The following is an 11509-nucleotide window of genomic DNA, read 5'->3' as shown; positions in this document are numbered from 1 at the left end:
TTCTTCTTCTTTCCTTCATTTAACGTCGGTCTCTGTTCTGCAATCTAGTGCCAATCACCGACGGACATTGATTGCCATCCATTGACGGCAATCGAATGTGCAGGAAGGCAGCTTCCACACCTGCGTAGGATATCGCACCCATTTAAAACACATACCGGGCCGGGACCAACGGCTTTACTTCCCTTCCGAAGGAAGACGTGACTAGAGATTTTTATGCCTCAGAAAAATCCCACCGACCTCGGCTGGGATTGAACCCAGACCCATCGGGGTGTTAGAAAGCAGTCACACTTACCACTACACCACCGGCACCGGCCGAAAGAAATCCAACACTGATAAAATTTTAAATATTGTTTTTATGTGTCACACACATGAATTTTTGCAATGTGATCAACAAATGATATCTATGTGTCGGACACATACACATAGCCATGTGTAACCACACATACTATTCATTTGACTCATAAATTTCAACATGAAAATCATGTGAAATTTCACATGGAAATTCGTCAATAAAAATGTGTGGAATTTTATTAGTGAAGATATAAAATTTATGTAAAAGGGCGCAATTGAAAAGCGAAAGGGCGTAATCAAAATTGATGAATATAAAGGTTAAAATCTAATTTTGATGATTTTTAACATTAAAAACACAACATAAAAATCTAAACTTCTATGAACTGATTAACAAGGGTCAACTCAAGCTGAACGGTGCAAATAATAGACCTGCACTGCTTACTGATTTTAAAATGAATCCATTTTTCTGTTTCGAAAACTTTAACAGCGTTTTTCACAGCTTGACATCATTGTTAGTTTCGCCCTTTTGAAATTTTGATGCCGAATTAGCTTATAAGGCTGTCCACGAGACAGTTCTGGATCAACAATAGAAAAGGGCCCATCAGCATTTGTAAACAATCCGTTCCAAGGCCCTTTACTCACAAATCGAAGGCCACCCACACAAACCAGCACCATCATCGTGTAGGTAGAAGTTTTCCCTATCCGATGATGGTGTTGGTTTACGTGGGTGGCCTTCGCTTTGTGAGTAAAGGGCTTTGGAACGGTTTGTTTACAAATGCTGATGGGCCCTTTTCTATTGTTGATCCAGAGTTGCGATCAGCTGACTTTTTTGTTTACCAAGAACTTTTGACAGATCACAGTAGAACTGGCAGTTTATTCTCATATGAATTAGGTTTTGCACCGTCGGGGTTAACCTCAATCTGATGACAGTTCAGTGGTACTGTTTACGTGGACTTAGTCGTTTTTTTTCTTGGGTAGATTTTCTCGATAATTTTTCAGACTGCAGTGAGATGTAAACCACACTTCTGCATTGTCCACGAGCAACATCCTTTCACTGCACTGTTCCTCGACAATTTTCAAGTTAAAATTCGGAAATTTTAGAATTTGTTTTTTCGAAAAAACGACTAAGTGCTTGTAAACAGTACCACTGAACTGTCAAAAAGGTTCAGCCTATTAACACTGAGTTCATTTGTGACGTCACGCTGCAGAACCTAATTGCTGCTTTATTATGTTTACATTAAGCACCATTAACACCAGATCACTCACACACTCTTGATTTCTAGCTGTCAGTTCCACTGAGAAACGTCCCTTGGATCACTTTATTGAACGGAACATGGGAGATGAGTGAACACGGCAACCAGCATAAACACATAAATGAGTAAAAAAATACACGTTTTTTTTTTATTTATATGCAGCTGTCAAAAAATGAGTAAATTTGGAGATCTTATAATGTGTAAAAAAAATACACATTTTAAGAATGTAGTACCAGTGAAAAAATTTGTATTTTTATATTCATTAATAGGTTAAAAAAACTTCAAACTTTGCTGTATTCTGCCTTGTTAACGCACGTACTTTGTATATATTTCAGTGAAGTACAACAGGAAGATGAAGGAACTACGGTCCAAGCTGGACAGTGCAACGATGAACATACTAGAGGGTAGGTGATTTATGCTATTTTCATAGTTAAGTTTTAGAAAAAAAAATCATAATCAATGTCCGGTGTCTCACTTGCTTGCTTCATACTGCTTTTTGTTTTTTCCTTGATTTGGGCTGAGTGCTGAGCACCAATGCTACTGACGCTAGGAAGGCAGCTCCCACACCTGGATCCTACCTATCGATCCATCAAGTCATGAATCGGGGACCAATGGCTTTACTTCCAGAAATGTTATGCCTCAGAACATCCCAGCGGTGCCAACTGCGATTGAAATCAGGCCTGCTGGGGAAAAAGGTAATCAGGCTTATCACTACACCACCGGCGCCGCTACTGATTTTTTTGATGACATTCCTTCTTTTTTTTAATAAAATGTTATTGTATTCGAGCAATCTTTATTTTATCATTGACGTCATTGAGCATGAGCATGAGCATGATTGACCGCCGTCATTATTGTATTTAAAATAAATAAATTCATTCTTACCTTTTTATGGTTGTTTGATTATTAATTGCTATTATTAGCTGCTTAGAGTTGGCTCCTTTAAAATACTGTGTAGAATTTACCTCATTATTCCTGAGCTCCATCGATTTCCGTTCCTACGTGGTTTTTGTGATATAACCACGCTCGGCATATTATCCTGTAGTACGACTTGGGCGTGCACCATACAAGTAACTCATCTCTCGTCAAGATGATGGGATATGGGGTGATGTTGAAGGGATATAGAAAACGAATAAAAGAACAGAGAAAAGGTATTAGTATTGGTTACATTTACCCCCCTCCCCCCCCCCAACACACACACACACACACACACACACACACACACACACACACACACACACACACACACACACACACACACACACAACGAAAAAGAAACAGAGATGCACAGACAAACAGAAATAACACATTTAATATTTCTCTCCACAAAACATAGTCACTAAAACACTACCGCCATCTGTTGAGTATCATGTGATGGATAGTACGCTGAACAGATGGCGCTGGTGCGCAGACGTCAAACGCAAGGGAACCGACCGTGCGCGCCACAGGTGGCGGCACCACCAACCAAAACCACTCAAATTGAGCGTCAAATGCGTGTTCGATGAACAAAATGCGAGAGTTATGTCTGTTTGTCTGTGATAATTGGGTTATTAGGAAAGTACAACTACATTATAACTATTAGTGCAATGGCTGAACGTTAGTTTCGGGGTCATGTTAGTGTTATAGTTTTGTTAGTATTGACCCTTATTCAGCCCTGTCGGCCCCTCGAACACTAGTCGCAGGCACACGGATACGAATTTTGTTCATTTAAAACAAAATTATAAATGTTTATACTCTAAACATATGAATTATTCAAAGTGAATTGAAACCATGTTTAAAACTAAAATATTTATGTTTGAATTAAATTCAAAAGCATGTTTATTTCAACAATATAGAATTTGGGTAAACGGTTTTTAGCGTGTCATGCCTTAAACATACATAAACGGATCCTCCTCCGATATCGAACATGGAAAGAAACCGGTATGAGGACCAGTGGCAGAAACCGAGGCAGAAACGGTAAAACGACGCTAATAACACAAATTTTCACCGGTTCCACTGAACTGGAATCCCCGGACACCCACCCCGACGGGTCCTCGCATGCCGGACCAGGACCCCAATACCCACAGGTCACCCTTAATCGCACCCGAAAAAGAGCAGGAATTAAGATGCCCTGCCCGAAGATCTTTTTTTTTTTCATTTCTTTGCAAACCGTTTTATTTTGCTTTACCCTGCTAAAATAATTCCAAAATATGTATGTGAGAGAGAGAGAGAGAGAGAGAGAGAGAGAGAGAGAGAGAGAGAGAGAGAGAGAGAGAGAGAGAGAGAGATAGAGAGAGAGATGTAATGTTTTAGCGACGATGTTTTACAGTGAGAAATAAACAATGTGTTATGTCTGTTTGTTTGATATTTTATTGAAATTGAAACAAACACTTTATTATGCACCATGAAATTGTTTAATGCAATATGGAATGCTTTTAACACAGACAAACAGACATAACACATTGAATATTTCTCACTGTAGAACATCGTCGCTAAAACATTACCGCCATCTGTTGAGTACACTGTGGTGGGCACTACACTGAACAGATGGCGGTAGTGTGTAAACGTCAAACGCAAGGGAATTGACTATGCGCGCCACAGGTGGCGGTACTACCAACTACGATACTTTTAAATTGTCCGTTAAATGCTTGTTCGATGAACAACTTGCGAGAGTTATGTCTGTTTGTCTGTGCTTTTAAAATATTGGTAAACTTTAAAAATGAATCAATAGTCAGAAAAATCGCGGTTATTTAGACAGTTAGCAGTGTTCATGCACTTATTATCATCCATTACAATGTTTTTGTATTTTCCTGAACGAAGGCTGAAAAAAGTGAACCATTATAATATTATTCTAAAAATGTTCCATAATCGTAATTTTTTCTCTCCTGGAAAGTAATAAATGGTTAATTGCACTGTCATATAAACGTTAAACATACATTTGAGAAAATCAAACAATGTTACGTTGCTTCTTCCAGTTGTGTTTTGATCCTGTTATAAATATTTATTTATTTTTTTTTTCTATCCCCATAGGATTGCAATGATCGGGGTTGATGAGAAAAATTTTCAAGTGACTATGATGCCGGACGGATTAGTCTATGGTGACCAATTAAACACCGGATTCACGATATTGATTAATCATAATCTTCTTGAAAATCTTTATGGTTCGGTAATCGCTGGTCTGTCTTTGTCTATGTCTTCTTCTCATTCGTACGTCATTTTTAATGTCTGGATTAGAGTCGGTGTATAATGAGTCACGCCAAGAGTGAAGCCAAGTCTACCTATTGAACTGTCAAATCGGCTACCTATCGTGCAAAGTAAATAAACATTACGATGCTATAAAAGGTCCACGAAAGGTATTGCAATGAAATATAAAATAAAATTGAAGAAATCATCATAAACACGCAGCGAGCATTAAATGGTCATGGGATACGTTTGGTTTTGATCAGTAATGAGAATTTCTTCTATTTTTTGATAAGATAATTTGACAAAATCACTGATATTATGATTCACTACAGCCGTTATTTTTGGTTCTCGCTAGAAGTCATTTAAAGTTGATGTAGAAGTCCTCTGTTGCCAAGTGAAAAGAAATTGAATCCTTCGGAAACCGTGATGCGAGTTCAACTGTTTTTCTCTTGGCGTGACTCATTACTCATACACCGACTCTAGTCTGGATGGTTTTCTTGTCTAATGTCATGATGTGTTTGTGTATCAGGGTCTGTGTGTGTGTGTGTGTGTGTATTTGTGTGTTTGCACCAAATGATTATATTTCTTCCTCATCTCCTAGTTTTAACTGCGTTCAAGAATAATTAACTAAAAAAAAATAAAAAAATAAATTTAAAATAAAAAATTAAAAAAATATAAACAAAAAACAAGCAAAGAAAATTGCAAAAGTTCATACCATAACATATCTAACTTACTATCCACATTTTTTGACTAATACCTAAATATAATTTTTAATTTTATGACGATAAGTTGCTCAAAATAGCAGCCTGTAATTCCGTACCAGAATCCGCCTCCAATGTAATGTCTTTCGATATTTTCGAAGGCGAACACTCCGCAACCTATTTTTGCTAGTGATTCTGCCTTATTGTTAGGTATCCAAATTATAGTCATTCGTAAATTTATTATTGAATATATGGATGAATTATCTATTATTGAATTACTATTATTTACGATAATTACATGAAATAAATAAAATATAAACTACAAACAAAACGTGACTACTAAAATCTCAAAAAGATATTCTCACAAATGTATTTCACCCAACCAGGAATCTGAAAACCATTAGACGCTATAATGATACCTTGCACACCCTAGACACAAGAAGTGGCCAAAAGACAAGTGTCTGACACACAAAACCCGTCAAATCCACTTGCAGCCACAATCAACGATTCTACGAATCGCGAGCGCTCACGAATCATAAAACCGCTGACTGCGACACTCTGAAAGCGAAACAGACAGGCTCTATGCATCAAACACCCGCCCTCCAATCTCCTACCGTATCCAACAAATACAAATCCCCATTACAACATCTAACGAATTCAAAACTCCGAAATTCAATAATAATAGATTGCATCAAGGAAGTTCTATTAACAACCAAGAATTAATCGTTTGAGGCATACTGAAGCATTAAGAAGGTGATATGTGTCACTATAGGAAATCATCATCGTTGCAAATATAAAGAAATTAAACATAACCCTTTGCTTCAGTACCGTCAACCTCCATGTCCATGGGGAGGGCCTGTTATAAATATTTATTATTGAATACATAATAATAATATAATAGGACCTGGATGTTATTCAAACTCAAACACCACGGTGGTGCCCTTTACGCAAGAATAAGCATCTACTACCGATGATCTTTTAAACCTGGAGACAAAAAAGCTATGAAAAAGCGCTTATGCCTTCATTAAATTCTACTCGTAAGCGACGTTAATAAAAAAAATAATAAGATTCTCTTGAATTGGTCGCGTCGCGTTGGCAATTATGTACGGCCCATACAAATTTTAAAAAAAAATTGTCTGGACAATTGTCTACGCAGGAGGAGGGGGGGGGGGGTCAAGAATCCCAAAATCATGCCTACGTAGTTAATGAACAGCCCCTAAGAACAATCTTCAACTGGAACGTACTCACCAAATCAATATATCCGGGAGCACATTCCCGATGCTTATTTTCCTCTCGCAAACCCGTCGTCGTCGTCGGTGAGCAATTTTGTGATACGGAATTTTCACTGAAAAAAAAACCGCGAATTCACGAATTTCACCACACCCAACTGCGAAACACGTTCAGACGCACTTTTGGTACACTTTCGATATCGAATTCGTACGAAAACACTTATTTTTTTTTGCAAAAATAGTTGCAAGCGAACCAACATCAACACCGATCGTACTGAGCTCTTTCACGCACATTATCACTCGCGATGTCATTAATTTCTGGTCCGGGAGAAAAAATCAAACAACGCAGGCATCTCTTCTGATGCTTGCAAACAAACATGATGAATCACGTTTTCTTTCTCGATTCTAAAACTTCCCATAAAGGGAGAAAACCACCAATCACACACGTATAACCGTCCGGGAGGCAGAATGCCAGCGCTAATCCGGCAAATGCAGCCGAAAACTATGAAAGCGAACGCACGCACAAAACAGAGAACAAATTTTAAACACAACCGTATCCAAAGGCGTTCGGAACTGCACTATTTTTTTATCATTGACGTCATTGACACAAATAAGAAAATTCCAAAGTTAATAAAAAACCATGCGCACCCATATTTAAGTTCTACAAATGATTATTTCAGTGCCAACATTTCAAAGGGGCGTTATTGCATTTGTAAACAATGGCTTTAGTCGTCGATTTCTCGCGAATGAAAGCTCACTCATGAAAATGAATGAGACCAGCATGCAGAGGAATGTTTCCTGTATCAGCTAGCATTTGTAATTTGGAGGGGTGGGTTTTCATTTGCGAGAAATCGACGTCTAAAGCCATTGTTTACAAAAGCAATTACGCCCCTTTGAAATGTTGGCACTACCCACACGAATTGCCGGCGAAAAAGTGACGTCATTTGACATTGAGCGATTTGAAGACCAATCGTTCGCCCTTTGTCCGGGATGCGGACGAAGGGCAACTCGCCCCGCTAGAGTAATTTCATCCGCCGGGGGACCAAATGGCGCTCCGGGATCCGGACAAAAGGCGACTCGCCCCGCTAGAGTAATTTCATGCGCCGGGCTACCAAATGGCGGATGGAACTTAGCCATTTTTTTGTGATTTTTTTTCGCGGCGGCTGTCAGTCATCTTTTCATATCGTGCGAGTGGAGAAGTGTTTTTTTTTATCCGCGCCACGAAAATGGCCTCCGATGGCCATCTTGGGAGAGCAGCTAATGGAATATGGAAGGTAAATATGGTAAATATTCTGCATGCAAATTGTGCATGATAATTGATGTTGACATTTTTTTTCAGCCAGATCCAGTACAATTTCGGATTATCGGAGGTAGAGCTGGCGATTAGAAGTTGAATAGGGTAAGTATTAAACTGTTTGTATTATTAATTGACATAATTTTTGAAAATTGATCCGCTGGAGGAATCCGGCTAAGTTAAGCATTCTTACTGATGCAACGCAAGGATTTTTAATTCATCCGGATTCCTCCGACGGATTAATTTTGATGTAATTGTTTTCCAAAATTGATCCGCTGGAGGAATCCGGCTGAGTTGAGCATCCTTATTGATGCGTTGCATCAGTTAGGATGCATAACTCAGCCGGATTCCTCCAACGGATCAATTTTGGAAAGTAATTACAAATTCTAACAGACAGATGAAAAATTTGATGATTTTTTCAAATACTTTTTTTCAGCCGACTGCTTCCACTAATTACGCTGGCTGCTTCCACTGATCCGCTGGAAGAATCCGGCTGAGTTAAGACTGATGCAACGCATGCCGATGCCGGATCCCGATGTTTATGTTTAAGGTAAAGTTAAGTTAAATTTTTATTAAAATTAAGTAAAAGTTAAAGTTATTTCAATGTTAAGCTAAATTAAGTATGTAACAACTAAATTTAAGTTAAAATTGTGTTGAAGTTAAGTTAAAGTTTGGCTAATTAAGTTAGAGTTATTTTAATTTTATGCTACAATTATGTTAAATTAAAGTTAAAGTTAAGTTAATGTTATGTTAAAGTTAAAGTTATGTTAATGGTAAGATAAACATTTGTTAAAACAAAAGTTAAAATTTAGTTAATGTTACGTTAAAGTTAAGCTAGAGTTAAGTTAAGGTTATGTTTAAGTTAAGTTAAAGGTAAGTTACAGTTATGTTTATGTTAAGATAAAGTTAAGTTAATTTATGTTTAAGATAAAGTTAAGTTAATTTATGTTTAAGATAAAGTTAAGTTAAAGGTAAGTTAAAGTTAAGTTAAATTTAAGTTAACGTTAAGTTAATGGTAAGTTAAAATTAGGTTAAGGTGAAGTTTATTCAAATTTATGTATAAGTTATGTTAAAAATAAATTTAAATTAAATTTATGTTAAAGTTCCAGTTACGTTAAAGTTATGGTAATGTTAAGTTATAATTAATTTAAATTTAAAGTTATGTTAAAGTTAAAGTTATGCTAAAAATAAATTAAATTTATGTTGAATTTGTTTCAATTTAAGGTGAAGTTTTGCTAAAATTATGTTCAAGTAAAGTTAAGTAAAAGTTAAGTTAAGCTAAATTTAAGTTAAGTTTAGTTAACGTTATGTTAAAGTTAAAGTTGATGCTTAAGTTAAGTTAAAGTTCAGTTAATTTTAGGATAAAGTTATGTTAAATTTAAGTTAAAATTACGTTTAGTTAAAGTTAAGTTAAAGATATGTTAAGTTAATGTTCGGTTTAAGTTAAAGTTATGTTAAATTTAAGTTAAAGTTTAAAGTTAAGTTAAAGTTAAGTTAATGTTAGGTTAAAGTTAAGTTAAAATTTAAGTTTTGTTAAATTTAAGTCAAAATAAAGTTAAGGTTATTTTAAAGTTTATTTAAAGTTAAGTTAAAGTTTAGTTAAAGTTTAGTTAAAGTTAAGTTAAGTTTAAGTTAAATTTAAGTTAAGTTAAAGTTAAGTTAAAGTTAAGTTAAAGTTAAGTTAAAGTTAAGTTAAATTTAAGTTAAAGTTAAGTTAAAGTTATGTTAAAGTTAAGTTAAAGTTAAGTTAAAGTTTAGTTAAAGTTAAAGTTCAGTTAATGTTGGGATAAAGTTATGTTAAATGTATGTTAAAATTACGTTAAGGTTTTGTTTAAGTTAAAGATATGTTAAGTTAATGTTCGATTAAAGATAAAGTTATGTTAATATTAAAGTTATGTTAAATTTAAGTTAAATTTAGAGTAAAGTTAAAGTTATTTAAAATTTAAGTTACGTTAAAATTCAAGTCATGTTAAATTTAAGTTAAAATTAAGTTAAGGTTACGTTGAATTTAAGTTAAAGTTAAGTTAAAGTTAAGTTAAAATTTAGTTAAGGTTATGTTAAATTTAAGTTAAAGTGAAGTTAAAGTTAAGTTAAAGTTAAGTTAAGGTTAAGTTAAAGTTAAGTTAAAGTTAAGTTAAAGTTAAGTTAAAGTTAAGTTAAAGTTAAGTTAAAGTTACGTTAAAGTTAAGTTAAAGTTAAGTTAAAGTTAAGTTAAAGTTAAGTTAAAGTTAAGTCAAAGTTAAGTTAAAGTTAAGTTAAAGTTAAGTTAAAGTTAAGTTAAAGTTAAAGTTAAGTTAAAGTTAAATTTATGTTAAGTTAAGTTAACGTTATGTTAAAGTTAAAGTTATGTTAAAGTTAAAGAACAGACATAACACATTGAATATTTCTCACTGTAAAACACCGTCGCTAAAACATTACCGCCATCTGTTGAGTACACTGTGGTGGGTAGTACACACTTAATTTATTTCACCGAGGCCGGTAAAATAAATTGCCGAGAAACCAACAGCCGAAATTTCGTTAAAAATTTCGGTAAAAGTATAGAATACCGAACGCTTGGTAATTATCAGTTTTATTCAACTGTCAAATTTTACCGAAAACATCGGTACTTGTATGCCGAGCGTTCAGCTTTTATTTTACTGAAATACCTCAAAACAAGAATAAATCTTTTACCAATCCTTCGGCAAACCGTGCATGGACATATTTAGCTTTTGCCGACTATCGTTGAAATTTCAACTCAAATTAATTGGATTATTCAGAATAGCAATAATAATAATACAAAATTAGTGAAAATTCCGTAAACAAGTCTTTATTCAAGTTATTCTCACAATGACACATTCTTTCTCACTCTTCCACTCACCCATCAGCGTGCCCCGGGACTAGTTGTTTGAAGAAAAGGCAGCATAAGCCATCTCCTATCTGTATAAATCTGTAAATCTGAAAACAAATAAAGATTTATTACTTACAGAATAGTTGACGCAGCACCACCTTCACCATCGATTTGCCGCAATATTTCCTCCATTTTACACTTCATTGAATCACACGCAACACTTAAAGCAACGCAACAGACGACTTACTCTCTGCCAAAATGGCTGACAATAAATGTGCACAACTGACAGATACTTGCTCTTATTTTCAATTGCCGAGGTTCGTCACTTTTTATTACCGAAGTCGGTGAAGCAAGATTTTAACGAAATTCATGGTAAACCATTACCGAATTTCAGTAAATACTTTCGTATAACCAAAAATCGTTAATTGTATATACCGATATTCAGTAAAAACATGTTTTCTAACGATAAATCAGCAAAAATCGCGTTTTACCGATTAAGTTCAGCAATCAATTTAACCGAGATAAAAATATAAGATTAAGTGTGTACGCTGAACAGATGGCGGTAGTGTGCAAACGTCAAACGCAAGGGAATTGACTATGCGCACCACGGGTGGCGGTACTACCAACTATGATACTTTTAAATTAACCGTTAAATGCTTGTTCGATGAACAACTTGCGAGTGTTATGTCTGTTTGTCTGTGGTTAATGCTTAAGTTAAGTATAAGTTCAGTTAATTTTAGGATAAAATTATGTTA

The sequence above is a fragment of the Ochlerotatus camptorhynchus genome, unplaced genomic scaffold (assembly GCF_037179485.1).
Source record: "Ochlerotatus camptorhynchus isolate MF236.1 unplaced genomic scaffold, CSIRO-AGI_Acam_v1.1 ptg000976l, whole genome shotgun sequence".
Classification (NCBI taxonomy): Eukaryota; Metazoa; Arthropoda; class Insecta; order Diptera; family Culicidae; genus Ochlerotatus; species Ochlerotatus camptorhynchus.
This window is presented reverse-complemented; position numbering follows the sequence as displayed.